The following is a 24,437-nucleotide window of genomic DNA, read 5'->3' as shown; positions in this document are numbered from 1 at the left end:
TGCACAGCATGTTCCTCTATTGAATACTGTAGGTAATTGTAAGACAATGGTATTCATGTATCTAAATACAGAAAAATACAGTAAAAAGTTAGTATGAAAAAAATTTTTAATGGTATACTTGCATTAGGGTACTTACCATGAATGGAGCTTACAAAACTAGAAATCGCTCTGGGTGAGTCGGTGAGTGAGTGGTGACTGAATGTGAAGGCCTAGAACATTACTGTGTACTACCGTTGACTTTATAAATACCATACACTTAGGCTACACTAAATTTATAACAAAGCACTTGCAATATGACGTTGTGACAGCCATGACGTTGGCACTAGGTGACAGGAAGTTTTCACTCCATTGTAACCTGACAGGACTACCATTGCATACACGATCCATTGTTGATCAAGATGTTATGTAGCGTATGACTGTATTGACAGTATAAATACTTCTGAATGGATAGTTAAATTCTGTTACAACACACAATTGTTGAAGACTGTTGGTCTACAGAGTGGAAATACTAATACTTAAGCTGTATAACTTGCCAGGCTTCTCTGATAATTGTGCTATTAGATTGTAAAAGGCTTTGGAACGTATTAAAATAAAACTACATACAGATACAAGGCATTTTGTTGTTAATAGTCAGCTAGGAAATGAATGTTCAGCAGAATTGTCGAAATAGGCTCCTAAAGGGTATGGCAGAAAAATAAAATGAAACTTTGAAGAGAAAGTTTCAAATGGCAAAAAATACTTAGGCAGCAAAAAGACAATTTTCTAAAATGATTGGTTTGAGAAGAATGAATCAGCAATAAATGTTGGTGCAAAACATTATTTAAGAAGTCTGAACATACTCCTGATTAAAAATATTTTCAAGAGTGACTCCAGCAGAAATAATAAAATGCTAGGCACAAACCTGTTTCCTTAGCCATCCTGGCTAAGCAGGATGCAAGAGGCTGAACCGCACCTCCATCAAGTGCTCTGAACTGCTTTGAGAGCATGGCATGTGTGTATTCAGTTAAGTGTTTTAGGTCATGTCATTTTAGGGTTAGTGCCACCCTCCTAGAAAACGACACGTAGAAAGGAAGCCAGATTCGACCCACAGGCCATGAGTGACCAATTACATTGATCATGTGGATGAATTGAGGCACAGGTAAACCATTACCCCGAAGACTAAGTAAGCAGCTTAGAAGAGACAGTGTGTGTATCCTCACATCCAAAGGTGGGTAGGAAATCTAGGGCAAGTAGACAGCTGCAGATATTCCTGAGTCACAAGCTGGCTGGTTGGCTCTGCCATCCTTGGCATGTGGCTTCCATCTCTGGGTCCAAGGTGACTGCTGTACTGTTTTCAGCCAACAGGAAAGAAGTGGGGGAAACAGTCCTGGCAAGTAGAATTGTCTTCAGAGAGGTGACTCAGAACCTGCAAATACCATGCCTGTTCATATTCCAGTGGCCCTAACATAGTCACATGCTTCCACGTAACCACAAAGGAGATTTGACTCTGAAGTCTCTAGCTGCATAACCAATGTACCCAGATAACACTTAGTTCCAGGAAGGGGGTTTATTTCTAAAATAAAAGGGACACTATGGATGCTGGGGGACAAGATCACATTCTCTGATATGTCATGCATATATTCAGTTCATGCTGTGTTTGAGGCATTGTGGGAAATGCAACTGTGATTAATAGGATGGCCTGCATTCCAGAAGGCAGTAGCAATGCCCACATAAAATGCAGTGTGACAAGGGGTACATATAACCCAGTTTATGAAAGTTTAGGGAAGCGGGGATTTATTTCCTCTGAGTAGAATTTAAGATAACTTATTGGAGGAGGTAAGATTTGAAATGGGCCCTTAACACTGGATAGGACTAAGGTAGACTGGAAATTGGAGTTAGGAGAATGGACTGTAAAGAGGGAGAGAAGGGCCTTTGATTGGTGGGAAGGGAAAAGCTTGCATCCTAGCTACAGTCATTTTAATAGCTGTGGCCCTTTGAGAACCATCCAGTAATCCCACAAAAATGACCACACAAAGGCTGATACTGTCAGTTTTCTCTCCAAGTCCATTCTCTCTTATTTCCTTAGTGATAAGAACCCTAACTTTTCGTTGAGTGTATTATCCTCCTTAGCCTTCTATAGAGCTATATGTGATCCCGTGACCAAGTTTTGGCCAATGAGGTAGAAGTGCAAGTATCATAAACAGCTACTGAGATGTATTCTTAATGCAACAGCTTCCTTTGCACTTTCTTTGTCCTGCTGCCTGTAATTGAGGTGTGATGGCTAGAGCTCTGATAGACACTTTGGATCAGAAGAATAAGGACTAACCCTGGAAGTGACAGCAGAAAGTCAGAATCATCCTTCTTTCCTGATGACACCATAGAACCACCATAGTGGAATGCCCTGGACTGCCTATCTCCAGATTTGTTTGAAGCAAAAAAACAAGACTTTAGGTGTTTAAGTCACTGTCATTTTGGGTTTTATGCCATGTTTAATGACACCAATTTCTACTGAGCACAGGCAGGTTTCAAGCCGCACTTGCTCCTAGATCACACTTACCAATGGATAGAGGTTCAACCAACAGTCAGCATATTCATTTCCTATTGCCACCCTAACATATTACAACAAACATAGAAGCTTAAAACAACACAGCTTTATTTATCTTACAGTTCTGTAAGTCAAAAGTCCAGCATGGGTCCCACTAGACTAAAATCAAGATATTGGCAAAGTTGTGCTCTCTTTTAGAGGTGCTAGGGGAAAATTTGTATTCTTTCTTATTTAGGTTGTTGGCTGAATTTTGTTCCTTGCAGTTGTAGGACTGCAGTCCTATATTTCCTTGCTTGCTTTCACCTGAGGTCTATTCCCAGCTTTTGGATGCTGCACAGATTCCTTGGCTCATGACCTCCTTCCTCCATCTTCAAACCAGCAACAGTGGGTCCAGTCTCTCTCTCACTTTAGATCTCTCCTACTGCTACTTCCATCATCATGTAATGCATCAACCCTTCTGCCTGCCTCTTTCACCTTTAAGGACTCATGTGATTACACTGGGCCAACCCCGATGATCCAGCATCATCTCTGAATCTTAAGTTCTGTAACCTTAATTCCACTTGCAAAGTTCCCTTTGCCATGTGATGGAACATATTCCCCAGGTCTGGGGATTAAGGAATGGGCATCTTCAGGGAGCCATTATTCTGCCAGAGAATACAAGGCTCCTTAGGCAACCTCATCCTTCTGTCAACTTATGATCTTGTTTCCACTGTCCTCCTCATTCACAGGTGCAATAATTAAAAGGGTAATTTCCCCTTGATGCTTACATATAGCCCTGACAGTCAGAACTCCTGCCCAGTTCTAATTCTCAGGAATAAAGCAGTGTCTTTGAGTGATTACTCATTTATCTTGGGAGTTATGCACCAACTCATAAAAGACACCTAATAGATGTTTCAGGGGCTACATTTAAGGCAGAATTTGGTGACTTCTGGGAGTGCTTTTCTCAGGTAGATGTGAACTGGGACCAGGGTTAAGACTAGAGTTTCTCTCTAACTTTCCTCAAAGCCAGACCTAAAATAGCCTAAGCAACACTGAAAAAGTACTTAGATTTGTTGAGTGGGTTGCAAACAGCAACTTCTTTACAGATTTTTTTCAAGTTGCAATTGAGGATAAGATTGGAAAATAGGTGTATCATACCCAAGGCAGTAATTTCAGAAAGAAGAGAAAAGAGAAAACAAATGTCCCTTAAAGAAAATAAGGCAACAGGGTACCATCTAAATTATCTGGATGGAACTAGGCAAAGGTCAGCCAATGAGTAGTCTTCTGGGGGATCAACTTGGAGTTTAACTCTGGCCTCATTGTACTTTCTCCTTTGTGCACTTTGGAGGAGGGAAGCACTTCAGTGTGAGGTCCCTGGGACGGAAGCTCCAAGAGGACAAGGGATTTGCCTATTTTGTTTTCTTTACACCCAACCTCCGGAGTACTCAGCGAACATATACAGTATTTGCATGAATAAATGAATACATTGTTGATTGACTGACTGCTTGATTGGTTGACAGGTACCTAAGTCCTTCTTTGGTTCCCCATCCCCAGCCCCCTGCTGGGCTATATTTGGAAGTTAAACCTTGTGCTTAAAATCAGACATGAACCCAGGTCTCACCTCCACTATCTATTCTGTCAATGTGTTCCCTGTTCCTTAAGTCTGTTTCCTATCTGTAGTCTGTAGCCAATGATTATGCTTGGCATCATGAAATTTCATTAAGATAATAGATGCAAATGCTTAGCACAGTGCCTAGCAGTACAGTCATGTGCCACAAAATGACATTTCAGTCAACACACCACATACACAATAGTGGTCCCATAAGATTACACTACCATATTTTTATTGTACCTTTTCTATGTTTAGATACACAAATACTTACTGTTTTGTTACAATGGTCTACAGTATTTAGTAAAGTAACATGCCGTACAGGTTTGTAGCCTAGTAACAGTAGGTTAGACTATATAGCCTAGGTGTAGAGTAGGCTTTACCATCTGGGTTTGTGTAAGTGCACTTTATGGTGTTTACACAATAAAAAAATCACCTAATGATACATTTCTGTTATTAAATGTGGCATGGCTCTACCCAAATTTGTTAGCACTTAATGTTAGTTCAAACCCGCTTCTACTGCTAAAGGGGTCCCCCGGTGATGGTCAAACTGAATTCCCAGCCTACATGCCTCTACTTGAATCAATTAGCCTGTCTCACCAGCATGTCATGCACATGTACATGTGTGCATGTACACGAGGGTGTGTGCACTCATGCATGCATGCACATAAATATCAACGGGCCAAAGTAAATGTAAATGCTATCTTCTCCATGAGGCCAACTATTGAGGCCCTAGTCAGAATTCATCTCTTCACTTTAGAATTCTTGAATGTTGATTAAGTCATCTTTGTATGTGTCACATACCGATGCCTAGCACAGTGTCTGGCATAATATAGAAACCTGTTTCTATATTCATCTGCTCATTCATTTTGGATGAATGAGTGGATGGATGGATGGATGGAAAGTTAATTTACTTATGTTCTCTGGCAGTTCCACAGGGATTTATTTATTTTTATGCCCACAACTGGTCAGCAGAGTGCCTTACCCACTGTAGCTATTCACTAAATAGTGGTTGGATGGTGATAAAGGAGAAGAAAAATTAGAAAATCAAGACCAATCCCCACCTGGAATCATTCTCCTTTCAGGGCATCCTATTGAAAGGAGTTATTGAGAAGAGAGGCAGGGAGTTGACAGCCACCCTCTGGACTCTCTCCCAGGGCCTTTTTAGAATAGGAAAGTTAATTATGGAACCAGATTAACAGTTTCTTTTTTGATACAGCCAAAGTAAAACCAGCAGGATGCAATTTAGCTCTTTCCCACTTTCCAGATAGCGGCAAATTTTCATACAAAACAAAGAGACACTTGAATTGCAAATTACTTAGAGAATCAGCTAGCAACCCCAACGGAAGAATATTTCTACTTTCAAAACCCGCTGTTGCCTTTTTAGGTTTAACCATGTAGTGGGACCTTCATAAAGGCCTAGGCGTCTTGCTGTTCCAACTCTTGGCCAAGTAGGGAGGAGGAGCAATTCATTAAGGTTTACTGGAATGTCCCAGGGTGAGCTTTTTGCTCAGAATATTTTCCTCTTCTCCAGACTGTCTGTCTCTAACCCTCAGAGCACCAGCCACCACTCACACAATGAGGGCTAAAGGGTTTCTGGAGGTCATCTCACTGGAGACTAGGAAGAGCAAATGCCTATAATGGCAGGGGGAATGTAACAAATAAAACAGGTGGTGAAGGTGAATGTATTACCTCTAGGAAGTGGGTGAGGACTAGGGCAAAACTTTACCCCATCTAACCATCACTGGACCATTGTTGATTGTTGCTAGACAGTTCCAAGAAGTCTGCAATCTAGATTGTTAATTGAAACATTCTTTTTAGCTGTTGGCATCTAATTAATAAAGGGGACTAATACCATCTATTAGCTGGATATGGCGTGTGGGGCCACCAATTTATAGCTTCTGATCTAGCACACCTGGCTTCCTTATTTGATAGGGAAACCGAGGTCAAGAGACAGAAATAATGTATAAAAGATCCCAATCTTCTGACACCTCCTCCAGTGCCTAGCTGATTCCACCATACAGCCTCCCCAAATTCCTGCCCCCCACACAGGACACAGGGAAGTTTTATTTTCACAAGAGCATTTATTAACTTATTTTTCTGATTTAAATAGATAATTCCTACTTTCTACAGAGAACTTGGAAGATTTAACAAAGATAAGAGAAAATTAAAAAGTCACACAGTGGTGCCATTTTATTTATGGAGGGACTGGAAGCTGAGGTGGAAACTTGGCTGGACCCAGGCTGCTTCCAGACACGGCCACTGGAGGGCAAGGTGGCATCTCAGTTAACTCAGCCAACAATAACAGGTTGTAGGAAGGTTAGGGCAGGGGTTGAAAACACAGCCAGGTATGTGGCAGAAATGAGTAAAGGAGGACAGATGAGGAAATAAGGTGAATGAAGTAAATGTGCCCTGCCTGAACCCTGTAGACACCACTCAGATTCAGCTGGTGTCATTGCGTGGGAATGCAAATAATGTTGACAGCTTTTTGGAATTTTTTTAATGTGAAGCTGAAATCTAACCTTAAGTAAAAATTTTCAATGTGTGAATGTAGTCCAAATAACGTGTGTGTGTGTGTGTGTGTGTGTCTGTGTCAAAACCCATCAAGGAGCAGGATTTGGGCTATGGACTTTCTCTTTGTGACCTCTGTTTAGTGACTCACTGAGAATGAACTGGGCCCTTGGCAGGTCAGTCAGCTGGGTGGAGAGTTTGTTTGTGATTAGTCACAGGCCACCAGAGAGCTGGCATGCAGATGACCAAAATCAGGACAAGACTGAGGAGGCCAAGGCTGTCCATTGACTTAGCTCAGATGTCCCCTGGAGAGTGAGGGTTTCAACAAGAACCAAGTTGCATCTTGGACAGACCCTATAGGGAGATCTTCTGCCCAAATCTAAAGTACCTACCATGGCCTTTTGTAGAGTATGTGTGTGTGCATATGCGTGTGAATAAACTTTACCTTGCTAAAATAATGTAGATTATCTCACTTGGTAGCCTTGTGGAAGAAAACTTCATTGTCTCCAAAGCAGAAATGTTTAAAGTCAGTAAAGTTAGCAATGAGTGTGTCAACTCTTTCCATGTTACTGTAATGAATTACTGAATGAGTCAGGCAGTAGAATGGAATGGAAGGAGCCCTTGAATAGGAGTCTTGAATTTTCCCACCCTGACCTCTCTCTGAGCTTCTATTTCATACTCTATGAAGTGAAAATGATCGTACCTGCCCTGTTTTCTATATTAGTGAGGATTTTTTTTAATAAGAAAAACAGAAAACCCAATGGCTTAAGAGAAAAACAAAAACTAGCCTCAGCAGAGAAGGGTATGTGTTGGTTCACACAACTGAAAAATTCAATCATAGTTAAATCTGGGGGTCCAAATAACATCAAAGCTAGGTATCTCTCACTCAAAACTGCAGTGTTGATTTCCCATGTTGGCTTCCAGCAGCTCTAGGTCTCCATCTTCATCATTGCAAGTACAGTAGAAAGAGACCTCCTACTACATTTTCAACATAAGTTTCAGAATTGACTTTCATTGGTCTGAAATCCCATGCCCATTCTGAAACCAGTCAATGTGACAAAAAAAATGAAATGCACTGAGGGGCGAGACCAGCACACATTTCATGGAACAATTAGGCATTTAGCTGAGGATCTATGGGAACATAATTTGCATTCTGTATGGTGGAAGATAAAGTAGCAGACCTGATTCCCTGGTAGGAATAAAATGTTTCTACTGAGACAGCTCCCTGGGAATCTATTCCACTTGCTCTATAAAGTATGTCTAAAGCTAAAGCCATCCAGTTAAAGATAAAAGGGCAAAATACTTGATTATTGCTAATACTAAAATGAGATTGTATATTTTGTATTTCTTTTCTCCCCTGTGTCATGCAGGCTTCCTTTGAGAAGAGAATCAGAACCGACTGGTGACATTTGTTTCAATGAAAGCAACAGTGTGAAGGGTAAGTAGTTTTTCCTATTATTCATCTCATTCAGTGGAGATATGAACTCCTTCCCACTGCCAAGATGAGAAACTACCATTTCTTACACATGGACACAAAGATGAGAACAATAAACACTGGGAATTCAAAAAGGAGGGAAGGAGAAAGAGGAGCAAGACTTGAAAAACTACCTATCAGGTACTATGTTTACTTCTTGAGCAATGGGGTCATTAGAAGCCCACACCTCAGCACCACTCAATATACCAATGAAACAAACTTGCACATGTACCCTCTGAGTCTAAATTTCTAAAAACAAAAAACAAAACATACAAACAAAAAAACACCACCGCTATTTCTTCCTCCAACCCAATAAAATAAACATCAACTGATCTGGTATGTCAGCTGCCGAGTAGATGGCTTAAACTTTCTCCATTGTATATATTCCCCAGACAACATAGGACCTGTCAAAGTATATATCACTTAAGATGTGCTATTGGCTGTAAATAACAGAAAGTACAGATTCAAGGTGGCTTAAATAAAAAGAAAAAAGTTTTTGGCCCTCATAAGAAGTCCTAAGGTAAGAGAGGTCCATAGATTGCCAATGGAGTAAATCAGTAATGTTACCAAGACTTGGATTATGACTTCTTCAATGGACTGTCTCATCAGTATCCAACAAACTTCCTCTCATATTTATTGGCCAGAAATGTGTTACACACCCTTGCCTAAACCAGTCCTTAGCAAAGCAAATGGAACCACCATGATTGGTTTAGATTAATGGCTAGTCCCTTCTTGGTGTTAAGAATGGGACTTACATTCCCTGAACTACATGGTTGTGTGGAGAAAAGTGGATATATAAACAAAATTTAAATCTTATTAGAAAGAATAGAGGAAGAATGAGTAGTAATTGTAAAGGCAATCAATAGTGTATACTATAGTAGACATATATAGTAGATGATACTATGAAAATCTCAACAGTATTTCCTCTAAGAAGAAAGCTTATAAAGTTATTCAAGTTCCAAGACCTCATATACTCCATCATGGCAGAGAAAGCAGGCACCAGACTTGGCTAACCTCCCCTCTAGTCATGGGTAAAATGAAAGAAAGACTCTAGCTACAAAACCCAAGGCATTATCATTATACCATATGCAGACTGTTTCTCCAATTTGCATAATTATAAACTCCCCCTCAAAGAGTAAATATCACTGCCAACTTAAAAACAACAACAACTACAAAACAGTATTAAATATGCATTGCTAATTTGACTTTCTAATTTGTCTGGGCTCTTCACAAAGATGTGCATAACTCTGCAGATACCGAATGCTTAAGAAAATCCTCCACCTGCCTGAAAAACACATCAACAGGAAAACAAAGGCTGAAAATTAGTTTTTCAGCTAAAGAATTTGAGTTGTTGCCTGAAAATTACCTGCAGGAGTTCATTCTATTAAAAAGGACTCTCAAATTCATTGTCTCAAGCATTGCTTACCACCATTCAAGTATAGGCAATTGCTTTGTGCAGCCAAAAGAAGATCATTTCGCAAGATCTCACCATTCAGTTTTAAGAGTCTCCTGTGAGCTGTGTATGGCATTATATTTGGTCATTTATAGGAAGTAATTCAAGAGTTTCAGAAAGACTTTTCTGTCCCAAAATCTGTCTTTTATTGATCTGCCTCAAAGATCCACACCACTTGGGCTTCGAAGCTTCCAGCTATCGTACAAATATGCTACCTGGCCAAGGTGGATTAGCTATTATTATTTTCCTCAATTTCAGCTCCCTGATGAGCCACGATGATAAGTGGGACACAGGATGTGTGTATATGCATAGAGGGAAGTCCTCCTGCAAGAATGAATCAAAAAACGGTAAATGTTGGCTTGGACGCATTGAACAGGGAACACTTCTACACTGCTGGTGGGAATGTGAACTAGTACAAGCACTATGGAAAATAGTGTGGAGATTCCTTAAAGAACTAAAAGTAGAACTACCATTTGGTCCAGCGATCCCACTACTGGGTATCTACCCACAGGAAAAGAAGTCATTATATGAAAAAGATACTTGCACACACATGTTTATAGCAGCACAATTCGCAATTGCAAAATCATGGAACCAACCCAAATGCCCATCAATCAATGAGTGGATAAAGAAACTGTGGTGGGTGGTGTGTGTGTGTGTGTGTATGTGTGTGTGTATATATATGTGTGTGTGTATATATATGTGTGTATGTGTGTGTGTGTGTGTGTGTGTGTATATGATGGAATACTACTCAGCTATAAAAAGGAATGAATTAACAGCATTTGCAGTGACCTGGATGACATTAGAGACTATCATTCTAAGTGAAGTAACTCAGGAATTGGAAAACAAACATCCTATGTTCTCACTGATATGTGGGAGCTAAGCTATGAGGACACAAAGGCATAAGAATCATACAATGGACTTTGGGGACTTGGGGTGAAGAGTGGAAGGAGGGTGAGGGATAAAAGACTACAAATATGGTGCAGTGTATGCTGCTTGGGTGATGGATACACCAAAATCTCACAAATCACCACTAAAGAATTTATGTGACTGAAGTGTACCCCAATAACTTATGAAAGAAAATAAAAATAAAAAATTTCCTTTGAATTAAAAAAAGTCCCCCTGGAGGTATACAACTTACATGTGTACATGTAATTTGCAATATATGTGTGTATATACCTCTATATAATGGAAATACCTGTTATGTATAAACACATAACACACATGAATACAATGTTACATAGTGAGATCCTTTTATACAAGCTATTCTCAAACCTGCTTTGTGAACTCAATATTATAGACATATTTCCTTTGTAATTTGTGTGTGTATGTACACATCATTTTTTTACCATTGATTAGTATTGCATCTCAGGAATTAATGATAATTTGTTTACTCAATACTCTTTTAAACTATACCTGTCATTCTTAGCTATATCGTCACTATTTTTAATTATATGAAAGCATACTTGTGCACAGAGATCTTTCTCTGCACATATTGTTGTCTCTTTAGTAAGCTCCTTGAAGAGTCATTGCTAGGTCAGGGACAGGAAGGAAGAACCACAGAGGCCTAGAATATTGACACTGCATGATCCTTTCTGGGGGCTCAGACATGCCTGTGAGGCTGGGCTCCTATGGGGTGTGTGTGTGTGTGTGTGTGTGTGTGTGTGTGTGTGTGTGTGTGTATGGAAGAAGAAAATGGGGACAAAGTGCAATAAATGTGACCTTTGCTGATGCCACATTTTTATACCAAGTTGTCACAGAACAATAAGAAAACTGCTGTTATTGCAGACAACCATTAGATTTGTTTTAGTGTTTACTTCAGCAGTGTCTATCTGTGCCTTGTCTAGACTGTAAACTCCCTGTGGGCACGAGCCAGTTCTGGTGGTTGTTGCTGTTACTGACCAATATATGGCAAGTGCTTAATATATTTACATTACTGCATTTCAACATTTTTTGGGTGAAAGAGTGAATAAATTATATAGAAAATATTTCCTGAAAGGAAAAGATTTTCAAGAAACTTCCTAAAGAGTGACATATCTAGGGAATCTATTATCTTCCCAGTCTTCTAACACAACCCCCAGTATCTCTTTTGTATATAATACTTTCCATCCCACAACAATTAAAATCTAGAACCATACAATTTTAGGTGTTACTCTACTGTTCTAAGGCAAAAATTAATTCTGCCTCAGAAATTATTGTATAAGGAGCAGGTTGTAGTAAATGGATCATCCTTGTCAGTCAAGAGTGTATCTTTAATGTAAACCACTCAACCCCAGCCTCAAGGTCAACCTATTTTTATGACCAGCATTTGACTTATTTTTATATTTTACTTCCATTTTTAAACAAGACAGGTTGCTGTACGATTATGAAAATTAAAGTAGGAATAAACTTGGACATGTGACTTTATACTGAATTCTATAGATTGCAAAATGGATGGGTTCTGTTATGTTGTGCCAATTTGAGTTTCTCCAAAACACACTGAAAAATGAAATATTTCTCTCTTTCCATAAACAATATTTATTTGCCTTTTCTATTTCCAAAGATGTTTTCTATCATATCATTCAGGATCTTACCTAAGTTTCTTGAATTCTTGTCATCCTTCCCAGAACAGCAAGGGTGGTTTTCAATTTCCCTAACTCACTTAACGTCTGTCTGCAATTCTGTGCCCAGCAAAAGAGCTAACTGAACAGATACCCTGTACCCATCACAAACCAGCAATGCCACAGGCTCCTGGACATAGAGCAACATTGACCTAAAAATCTTTCAAATATCCCCAATGAAAAAGGGAGATTTCTATTTGGCAATTCAAAGTGAGATCTGCAGACCAGCAGCACCCACAGCATCTACTACCTCCTTAGAAATGCAGAATTCTAGGCCTCACCCAGACCAGCCTACTGAGTCCAAATACACATTTTCTCAACATCCCCAGGTATTTCATATGCATGTTATGGACCTAAAGGGCAATTCCCTGTGATCATTCACCTGCATTTCTTCCTATTTTCAAGAGATCTCTCTGCTTTAACCAACAAAATGAAGCACATAAATACTAAAAGTACATTATTTAAATAGCCCACACTATTATTGTACTGGGCAAAGAACACATTGCATACTGAGTTGAAGGAAATGTTCCCTATTTCAAAACAGTTTACTCCTTAGACAATTTCATCATTTTCATAGCAACTTCCCCTCCATTTCTTCATTTGTTCAAAATGGCAGCCCTTAAGATATAAACATGCTATTACTTTTATGCATTGAATTTGGATAAATGCAACACATGTGACACATTTACTATGAAATCAAAGGAAAAAGTCTCCCTAGAATGTAGTGCAGTAAAATCTGTAGTCACTTTAATGATGCCGTCACAATTTATGGTCCTGAGTAGATCATGAATTCTAAACAATTGCTGGAATCTAAAAGTATCTATTGAAATTAAGAATAAATACTGTTGTGGTTGAGTAGAAAAAGTTTCAGGAGTGTTCAGTTTGGGGATCCAGTTATTACACAGTACACTGGAGTAAAAAGGAAAAAAATGTTCCTGGAAGTAACGCCAACGAGATGCACAGGTAGAAGTGAAGTTTTTAGTATGATCAAAGAAGATTTAACAACTATTTTTAAGTCTGGAAACCATTTTCTAGATGTTTAAGTCTTAACATACTACCTTATAGTTTTGTATATGGTTAATCTCAACTGCCTGCATTTCTGAAACAAATAAATTGTTAGTATTGTGATTAAATGATGCTATTGTATAAAAAAGAATAAATTATGTTCTATGAAATCACCAAAACACCATATATATTTATATGGCAACCCTATTAAAAGGCTAAATCACAGTTTAAAAAGAGAGATAAGGAGAGCTTCCATGCTCCCAGCTTCTACTTCTGGGCTTATCTCCTCCATTCTCTTAAGGTTTCCAGTACTCTCAATCTCTCTTGCCCTCCTCTAGAGGAAAATATATTCTTGAAATGAAATGTCAGTCATTTATATTTTGTATACATTCAAAGATTTGTTCTAATAATTTGTAGTACTATCTCTCACCATGAAGGAAAGAATTTGTCTCCCATTAAAGAAATATTACATATTAGAGTAAAGAGATGATAAGTACTGACTAGATCAGGATTGGTTTTATTGGAAGAGTTGATAGCTTCCTGGACTTTAGTGTTAATATTCTGAGACTGCATCTGGATTCACCACGAGAAAATATTTTGTGATCAGTGATGTCTGCCATGGGTATGAGATAAGGGCATAGCCATACATCGGCTATGTAATATTCCATACCACAGCTTTTACTGAGCTTTTATACAGCGTCCATTGTTAAGTACTTGCAGGCTACCTTATTTGTCTATTGATGAATATCAAATTATCCCCCAAATTAAATGCCTTAAAAGAATAATGCATATTATTTTACAGTTTCTATGGGTCAGGAATCTTTGAGCAACTTACCTGAGTTCTCTGTCTCAGGGGTTTCTTACAAGGACACAATCAAGGTATTAGCCAAGACTGCACACTCACCTGAAGGCTTGACTGGGGAAGGATCCACTTCCAAGCTTACTGACCTGGTGATTAGTCACACTCAGTTCCTCCAAGGCTGTTGCACAGAGCATCTCAGTTCCTCACCAGCCATTTTCCAGAGACTTCCTTCAGTTCCTTGCCAGCTTGCCCTCTCTTTTAGGGCATATACACAAAAAGAGTAAGAGAGATGGTTAGCAAGAGGAAAGTCACAATCTTTTGTAACCTAATTATAGAAGTGATATCCCATCACTTTTGCCTAATATGTTCACTGATGTAAGTTACTATATCTGCTCAAGGCCAGGGGAAGACACAAGGGTGTAAATCTTAGGGGGTAGGAATCAGCGGGAGCTATTCTAAATATTTAGGTTGATTTAAATCTTTTCCTTGTATATACAATGCAGGAATAAGTATATCCTCTAGAGAATTGTTTTGAAAAGTACTTGGCTTTCACTGGTGCTTTTTAGTAGCCTTTTTCTGATTATATAAAAACCATGAAGTCACTGCTAGGGCCAGGTTGGGGATAGTGACATTAATAACAGGAACACATAACCAGCTTCTGCACACCTCCTATGTAATTCTCTGATCATTCTCCCTTTGCTTCAATGCCGCACAGGCTTTATTCCATTCCGTCTTCACCATGGTCACTCTTAAGATGCCTACTACTATTATCCCATTTTTATAAGCGATGAATTAGACATAGAGAAGCAGAGTCACTTACTTAGGGTAGCACAGCTAACAAGGAACAGAGCTGGGATTTAGACACAAATCCACCTGACTTTAACAGTGGTGTTATTGTCACTGTGTCTTTTGCCTCTCTGGAATTAGCCGAAAAGTGGTCTTCTAAATATTTTGACAGTGCACCCCTATTAGCAATAACTTTTCAGAATATGCCCTTACTATGTGTATATGTATTTATAACATATCTGTAATTTAAAATAAGTAAATCTTTTTGGATAAAAGTGATTATGAATAGCAGTTACTCGTACCACAATGGATTGTCTTGCCCAGAGCTGATGCTCTCTGGATGTGACATCCTCTGGTCCGTAACTTCCCAGTTGACAATCAAGTGGGCTTGTGGAGATAGAGTTGGATGCTTCTGCATCCCAGATACTTAAAATAGAGGGGAGACACTGACTTTCAGCCTCTTCTTTGCTCTATTATGAGTTTTTGAAGAAATACTGAATGAATAGGAGTTTGGACAATTTCTTCCTCACTTTGTGCCATCAAATCTCTTAAGGAAGGATATTGTAGGATTGGAACAGTCTTTCTTCCAGCCTTGGAGCTGTGGTCTCTACTGTGGGAGAAAATAAAATGCTTTTAAATGCTGCCTCCTCATTGGGATTGAGAGATGGAGGAAAGTTCAGATGCTGTTTCCAAGTGATGTTTTATACTTTATAAAGAACTATTTATTATGGCTTTAAAATTACTTACGTGTTTACTTTAAATAGATAATACGTGGACATGGTAGAAAGCATGTTTAATGCATTATGAATATTTACTGAAAAGCTTTCTGTAGAACGTGTCTACAGCCTCTCCACTTTCCTCCCCTAAAGCAACCACTTTGTATGTGTGTGTCCTTCCAGTGAGAGTCTATATCCATACAAATACACATGTGGATGCCCCTTATTTTTTTATAACCTAAGTGATACACCAGTCCCTGTAGGTGGTTTTATTCACCTGTTACTTCTTAGAGATTGTGTTATATTAGTATACAAAACCATTACTTATTCTTTTTAATAGCCACATAATATTGTATAGTAGAAATGTACCAAAATTTATGTAACCCGCTCCTCATAGATGAATGTTTAGGTTGATTTAAATCTTTTCCTTTTACATACAATGCTTCAATAAGTATATCCTCTAGAGGATTGTTTTGAAAAATACTGGGCTTTCACTAATGGTGTTTCGTAGCTTTTTGCTGATTATAAAAAACAATGTAGTCACTGCTGGGGCCAGGTTGGGGATAGTGACATTAATAATAGGAACATATAACCAGCTGGGCACACCTCCTGTGTAATTCTCTGATTATTCTCCCATTGCTTCAATACTTGGTATCTTAGCTGAACAATCCCCACAATGCTACCACGAGAGAAAAGTACTTGTATTATGTGACTTTGCTGGAAGACTAGAGAAATCCAGGCTCCATCTTCCATCTTTGGATTTCCCAATGCAGCTGTGGGAAGCAAGTGTAGGAACTCCTGCATGGACCGGCTAGCAGGATTTATCTATTAATAAGAGGGTAGGGCAGCCTTGAGCAGTGCTAGCACAGTGCAGTAAGGACAGCATCAGCTTTAGGTCAACATATTTAACTTGTGTGGGTGGATCCCTAAACCAAGATAACTGTCACCAAAAAATGGAGGAGTGGATGCTGGCCTGGCACAAACCATGGGTGCCCACGTTAGGGGTTGTTCATGCAGTCCCTTCCATAGCTTCATCAGTGACCCTTCATCGCCACCCCTTCCATAGCTCTGAATATCCTTGTCACTCTGGTCCCCTTTCCTCACTGGGATTAGATGACCTCAAAGATCCTATCCCTCTCAAGCTTTACCCCAACTTTATAATTTGCCATCACGTATCAGGGAGGCAGGGTCTGGCTCAGGCAACTGCCTTTACGATGTTTTATCCCCATCTTGTCAGATGACTCAGAGCTCCCCAGGAGTGTCAACCTCTCTTGCCTTCCTGGTTGGCTGCCTGTGGAAATCACTAGCAAGTGTGCAACTAAAATCATTCTGAAGACATGTGTTTGCTTCAATTTTCAAATCAGTATGCTGGCCAGGGTGTCAAACACACAGAGAAATCTCAGCCTCTGAGTTCTGACTGGGCTTTTTCAAGTATGGACACATTGTTATAAGCATAGAGATGACTAGACTGACTGAACGTTTCCCTTGGGCCAAGTGTCACAGGAAAAAAATCTTACTAATAACAAAAGCAGTAGCAGAGGCTACATTTTGAGTTCCTGCTTTATCCCAGAGTCTCTACGAGGCATAGCACATCCACAGAGAATGGGACCAGTCTAATTGGTTGCAAACCTCATCTCCTTTACTCAGTAGCTCTGTGACTCTGATACATTTCTTGCCCTCTCTAAATATCAGTTACACCAGCTACAAAACAGAGCAGTAATTGCACCTACCTCCCAGGGATGCTGTGAAAAATCAGACAACGTAGCCCCTGGGACATACCTAGCCAGTGTCTGGCATATAGGAAGCACACAGTACCAGCTGACTAGTTTTATAGCTATTTCTGAAAGATTGTTTCTCATTTCATAAATGTACAAACTCAGAATCCAAGAAGGTAAATAACTTGCCCAAGACCAAAAGTAGCAAAACTGGGACTAGAACTTGGGTCATCTGCCTCATTAATTCTTCAGATATTTATGGGTGCCTCCTATGTTCCAAGCACTGAGGATAGGGAAATAAGTGAGCAAGGCACAATCCTGGCCCCCATGGAGTTTACAGCCTGGTGTGATACCATCAGATCCCTTAACATGCCTGCCATCCATTCCCTTCGTAAAGCTACCCCAGGGCACCTAGTTAAAATGTCCCTGAGTACTCTTGACGGTAACCACAATAGCTAATATTTATAGGATACTAGTGGGTGCTCATTTAATCTCTCCAAAAGCCCTGTGAGGCAGCTACAATTATTATCTCCTTTTTACTGGTTAAAAATCTGAAGCTTAGGCTGAGGCAGGTGGATCACAAGGTCAGGAGATCAAGACCATACTGGCTAACACAGTGAAACCCCGTCTCTACTAAAAATACAAAAAATTAGCTGGGCATGGTGGCGGGCACCTGTAGTCCCAGCTACTCAAGAGGCTAAGGCAGGAGAATGGCATGAGCCCAGGAGGCGGAGCTTACAGTGAGCCAAGATCATGCCACTGCACTCCAGCCTGGGCAACAGAGCGAGACTCCACCTCAAAAAGAAAAAAGAAAAAAAAAAAAGCTTGCAGAAAGCAGAATGAGTTCTTGAACCCATGTAGTTAGTAAGTGGTGGAACTTGGATTTGAACCCAGGCAACATACAAGAATAGTTCACTATACTGTTTAAAGGAGTCAAGCTGAGACTGGGATTGGAGCTAAAACAAAAAGTTATGTCAGTGCTTCAGTCCACATCTAACCACATATAAGGTGCATCTTATTTCTGTGTGCCCTATGTTCCTATAGTAATCCTCAGAGGTTAAAAAATAGATATACTTGCGATAGTTTGCTGAGAACAGAAAACCAAACACTGCATGTTCTCACTCATAGGTGGGAATTGAACAATGAGATCACTTGGACACGGGTAGGGGAACATCACACACTGGGGCCTATTGTGGGGAGGGGGGAGGGGAAGGATGGCATTGGAAGTTATACCTGATGTAAATGACGAGTTGATGGGTGCTGACGAGTTGATGGGTACAGCACACCAACATGGCACATGTATGCATATGTAACAAACCTGCACGTTGTGCACTTGTACCCTAGAACTTAAAGTATAATAATAAAATATAGAAAAAAATAGATACACTAGGAGAGACCTTTGACTGTGAAAACAAAGCAGGCACTATCAAATTAAAATCAGGCAGTGGGATTTAGACAGACTAAATCTGCCTTCCTGCACTCTGCTTAGTTGCATTTTCAAAGACCTCTGTCCTCAAGGGACAAGCTTTGTTAGCCAGTGGCAGATACAGGTCTACTTCAGCCCCCGGAAATGGAGTTTGACTTGGCTGCTTGCAGACAGGCATGGCCTGGGGAGACAGAGGCCAGAGCAAAGCCCAGGGGTCTGGCTGATAAGCACAGCCACGGCTGGTGACTTCCGCAGAGCTGCTGCAGATCACGAACAGAGTTGTGTTCAAGGGAGTCAAACAAACTTCAGTTCTGCCTCCCTGATTCAGAAGATTCATCGGAATCTCCACAGGCGTCTGGTGGGTCCACGGAGGCAGTGATGCTGGCATAAGTAAAATACTATCAGCATGATTTTTCCCCATTTGCTGGCTTTATTCATGGCTCACAGTTACACTCCCTCCAGTGAGGGAGGCTCTGTGCAACCCTAATACACTGTGAGATTGTTAACTGGGAGTAAAAACAAGGCAGAAAAGAGAGGCTCCCTGCAGAAAACAAAGAGGCCTTGCCCTTTACAAACAGACAAAGCCAGACACAGCTGGAGCCTAAGCTAGTGTCTCTGTTACTTGCAAAACATAACACCCAGCAAAATACAGAGACTAGATTTTTATTTTTGTTCCCAACCTGAAATTAAGAAATCTAAAGCAATAAGTCCTTCATGGACCAGGTTTCCATCTGCCTCCCAACACATAAGTCACCTCGGGAAAATATAAAGAATGGTCCCGGACTGTGCCAAGGAAGTGGGGCACAGTTAATAGAGCCAAACATGGCAAAGCACATAATTCTTCGCCAACAGCTTGCAGATATGATGGCTCCCTAAGCCTCAAGTCACCAACAGAGGGTGTTTTTAATTCATTTTACCCTTACCCGTGTACAAATTCTGAATATGCAGAAAGATTGAGGGATTTGCCTAAAGTCATGCAGCAATTTGATGAAAGAAAGAGAATCAGAAGCCTGGATATCCCTGGTTCTTAGGCACACTTAGACTTCAGCTGCTTCTCCGGGGAAAATGTGATAATGCCCGGAGGCTGCTTTGCACAGCCAGGACAACCTGGGGAGCACTCCATCCTCATTAGCTGTCATTAAGTTGCCAGGACCTCCACTTGCTCTTCCTACGGGGCAGAACTGAAGACCAATGTCATTTACTTTGTATGTCCACCTCCTGGGGTTACATTGGAAACGCTTCTAATGAACCACAGCAGAAGAAAACATCATCCTCAATTAGAGCCCTTAGGAAAAAGTACTGCATTTTCCTACCTGCAGAGGAAAACACTAAATCAGGAGTCTGTATGTGAATAAACAGAGGAGAAGAAAATTTACAAGTGTGATGACTCCACGAAAGCTTCCCTGAGTCTTTACCATGGCAAATGACCCGCGAGCTTTCAGAGCCACCATATTAGTTTCTTGTAAAGTAGCTTTTGTTGTTTTAGAGCCACCATATTAGTTTCTTGTAAAGTAGCTTTTGTTGTTAATGAAAACATGATCCTTTTACTTAGACAGATTCTGTGACCAAAGGAGCTAGGAGGTCAGGGTGCTCACAATAAGACTGTCTGCCAGGCATAGGAATATCCACATATTATGTAACTGCTCGCTGGAACAGCGGCGGGATGTCTCTGGTGCCATAAAACTCTTTTACCCAGAACTTGCTCCTACACGGCTGAAGAATAAATGGTAGCAGAGTGATTAAGAGTCAGGTGGAACGGAGTTTAAGGCCTAGATCTGCCACTGGCTTTATGTGTGTTGTTGGAAAAATTACTTAACTGCTCCAAATCTAGAATTCTTCAGCTCTTAGCCGCTCTGGAGCTGCTAATGTACCTAACAAATAGCACATAAATTATTTAGCTGAGTAAATGGGCGATCTTAGCAGTAGTATCAGTATCATTCCAACAGAGCTGGAAATTACCCCAGAAACCACCTCACCCAAACAATCCCAATTCTGACCGAACATCAGCATCACACAAGGTGCCTTTAAAATATGCATATGGCTGGGACGCAGACTTCCTACCCGTCCAGCCCGTTTTCAGGCTCTCAGCTTCATGCACCTCCCTAATCCTTTGATAAGCCATTACAAAGCCTGTCTAAAACAAAGCTATTTGCTTCCATTAGCTGAGGCTACAACTGTTTTTCAACATGTCTGAGGAATGAGACCAGGCTTCACTACTTTTCAAAACTCCTCAGGTGATTCTTAGCAACCAGATTAGCATCGGTCCTTAGAACAATCTCGAGGACCCACTAACACATGCCCTGGAGAGGCTGAGTAACCCGAAGGTCACAGAACCACAGAGCTCGTTAACAAATAACAACACACACCCCCTTGGTGCTCCTGATTTCTGTGGAATGGCTGCCTTACTGAGTCAGCACAATGAAATTCTACAAAACAGTAGAATCATTTTCATAGTTGATTGTCTCAAGTGTAGTCCATACAGTCCTGGTTTTACCGTGTGTCAGCAGCTGTTTAGAGCTACCAACAGATTTCTCCCTAAAACTTACACTGTGGGTATCAGTTAGAATTTCAAACCCAGAGATATCTGGGAATCTGTCTGAGTTAAGCATCACCGGCTTGCCCCAGGGAAGATTGGCTTTTTAAGACAGGGGTTCCCCAACCCCTAACAGTCATTTACTTTGTATGTCCACCATACTCACCACATATTGGGTGGACACCATACACTAGGTCCACACATTATTTTCTATCTTTTTTCTCCCCACCCTCAAAAGTGACTGAGGCTCTGAGTGGTGAATACATTCGCTGAAGGAGGTAGAACTGGGATTGAGTCAAGGCTTTGGCCTCAGTTATAAAGTCACACACCTTCGATTATATTGCAATATCCTCTTTCTTCTGCCGTGGTTCATTAGAAGCGTTTCCAGTGTAACCCCAGGGGGTGGACATACAAAGCAAATGACATACAAGTTCCTAACAGTACTGGTCCATGGCCTGTTAGGAACTGAGCGGCATAGTAAGAGGTGAGCAGCAGGCGAGCATTACCACCTGAGCTCCACCCCCTGTCAGATCACTGGCGGCATTAGATTCTCATAGGAACATGAACCCTATTGTGAACTGTGCATGCCAAGGATCTAGGTTGCTCGCTCCTTACAAGAATCTAATGCCTGATGATCTGAGGTGGAACAGTTTCATCCCGAAACCATCTTCATGCCCCTACATCCCTGGAAAAAATGTCTTTCACAGAACTGGTACCTGATGCCAAAAGGTTGGGAATTGCTGTTAGAGGACACAAGACCACAGTCCAGGCATCACAGTCACATCCCAGAGACACCACCTCCCATTGGCTTCCTGGATGACAGGCACAGTGTCCAAGAGGAAAAGGGCAGATCAGAGAAGTCAACCTGACACACACACTCATAAGGGATGATACACTTTGCAGGCATCATCTGAGGGTAGTATTAAGAGCTTGTGGAGAAAAGGGAAACCTGGTACATACACTATTACTAGAAATGTCAATTAGTGGTGACTATGGAAAACTGTATGGAGGTTCCTCAAAAACTAAAAACAGAATTACCATATGATCCAGCAATTTCACTTTTGGGTATTTACCCAAAAGATTTGAAATCAGTATGTCGAAGAGAAATCTCTGCTCCCATGTTCACTGCAGCGCTACTCATAATAGCCAAGTTATGGAAGCGACTTAAGTGTTCACCTGTCACACTTCAAATCTCTCTTACAGGAAGAGCCCTTGGAGGGGCTTCCCTGATTAGTCAGCCTTATCCAGGTTAACCTCTGTCTTAAGGTAAACTGCTTTGGGACCTTAAGCACATCTGCCAAACCCCTTCCCAGCAGTACCTAGAACAGTATGGAATTGAATGAGTGGGAGAGAGTACGTGTAAAACAGGAGCCAGGAATCTTGGGAACCATCTTAGAATCCTTCCTACCACAGATACATTTTTCTTACCAACTCTCGCTTGGATCAAAGCAAGATGGGACAGACAGCTAAGGTACAGCACAAGGGCTATAGTTAATAGTATTGTATTCTATACTAGAAATTTGCTAAGAGATTAGATTTAGGTATTCTTACCACAAAAAGTGGGGAGAGACTATGTGAGATGATGAATATGTTAGTTTCCTTGACTATAGTAAGCATCTCACTATACCTATGTACATCAAAGCATCATGTTGAGTTTCTTAAATACACACAATTAAAATTTTTTTAAAGACATGTATCTTTTATTAAAATGGGACGATAAAATTATGAGAAATCTACCTTTTATGAACAGCTCATAAAATAATTCTTTAAAGATTATTCTCATTATTTTATAATCATACCCTATATGAGGGACATCAAAGTCTCTTCAGCCAGCACTTAGAAGAAATGGAAGTTAAAGATGCTAATGATGCTGTATTATTAGACAGTATTTAGGAATAATCCCAAATACTCCTCAGTATGAGGTGTAAGCCACTTAACCTTTTTATGCCTATATGATCACCCATAAAAGAAAGAGATGTTTACCTTGTAAGACTGACATGAGAGTTTAAGGATCCATTTTACATAAATGATTATGCCAACAAACAAACGTCATTTCTTACAAACTCACCACCTATAGGCACTGTGCATACTTCTGAGGGTATTGCAATATAATCGAAGGTGTGTGACTTTATAACTGAGGCCAAAGCCTTGACTCAATCCCAGTTCTATCTCCTTCAGTGAATGTATTCACCACTCAGAGCCTCAGTCACTTTTGAGGGTGGGGAGAAAAAGGATAAAAAATAATGTGTGTGAAAGGACACAAAGATAGATGTGTACCCCCCCCCCCCCCCCGCTACACCCTTTTGTTCTGCTCTCTAATCTTTGCACATACCAGAGATTTCGTAAGTTCTGTGAAGTACCTGTTTTTCTGCACGTACCAGAGATTTTGTAAGTTCTGAGGCAAGGTCACAAGACGTGTTTAAGTAAGATAAAACTCTTGCTGCCATAAACCTGCTCTCCTGCCTCAAAGGTTGAACCGAAATATCAGAAATGGCGGGAACCAATCATAGTTAGCCAAATCGCCTTGTTCAAACACTAGCCAATCATATATCTGATTTGTATAATAACTCTATGCCCACTTTTCTTAGACTGTATAACACTGCTCGGAGCTCAGTGGGGGAGCTCTCCTGCCCGTTCCGTTTCGCGAGCGAGGGAGAGTTCCAGGTTCGAACCTGTAATAAAGATCCTTGCTGCTTAGCTTTGACTCTGGACTCTGGTGGTCTTCTTCGGGGAATAAACGGTCTGGGCATAACATGTGGACCTAGTGTATGGTGTCCACCCAATATATGGTGAGTGAGTATGTAAATACCTGCGCTATAGAAATACTCTTTCTAAAACTGTTACGCCATCATTCAAGTGACACCTCCATTATTTTTGCCAGAACTGCATACCATCTATTCATCTGTTTACTTAATACTGTTTAGAGCAACTATTTTACATCCATGAAAACATGGTTTTGATGTGCTTATTTCATTTTTTTTCTAAGATCGTGTTAAAATAAATGCTTTGCTATTAAAATAAAAGTACACTAACCAAAATTACCGTGTGTACTACCACAGATAAAAATACCATGCATTGGGAAATGTGAAAAGCCACTTTTAAATGAAAAAGAGTGTTCCTTAGGGTTCCTGAAGAAATAAATTGAGAGCTACCCATATTTCAAATAACTTAATTTTGTTTTTTCAGAGTGCGATGGAATTCAACTCATCTGATTTTTAAATTAAGCCTAAGGAAAAGGAAAAAAAAAAATGTGTTCAGCTAAAACGAAATGAAAATATACCAGGGCCAGAACTCACGCTCAGATATT

The 24,437-nt window shown here is 40.4% G+C and overlaps 1 protein-coding gene across 3 annotated transcripts in view; it reads left to right on the top strand.

The window, feature by feature from the left end:
- ATP10B (ATPase phospholipid transporting 10B (putative)) overlaps nt 1-24,437 on the top strand; it is a 365,220-nt gene that overhangs the window by 127,434 nt on the left and 213,349 nt on the right. For all 3 annotated transcript variants that reach the window (XM_031666580.1, XM_031666579.1, XM_031666582.1), the window contains exon 2: nt 7,994-8,061. The gene's annotated coding sequence lies outside the window, so the exon portion shown is untranslated. The remainder of the gene's footprint in view (nt 1-7,993; nt 8,062-24,437) is intronic.

Source organism: Papio anubis, chromosome 5 (assembly GCF_008728515.1).
Source record: "Papio anubis isolate 15944 chromosome 5, Panubis1.0, whole genome shotgun sequence".
NCBI classification, from domain to species: domain Eukaryota; kingdom Metazoa; phylum Chordata; class Mammalia; order Primates; family Cercopithecidae; genus Papio; species Papio anubis.
Note: the sequence above shows the minus strand (reverse complement) of the source record. Positions and strands in the feature narration are given on the sequence as shown.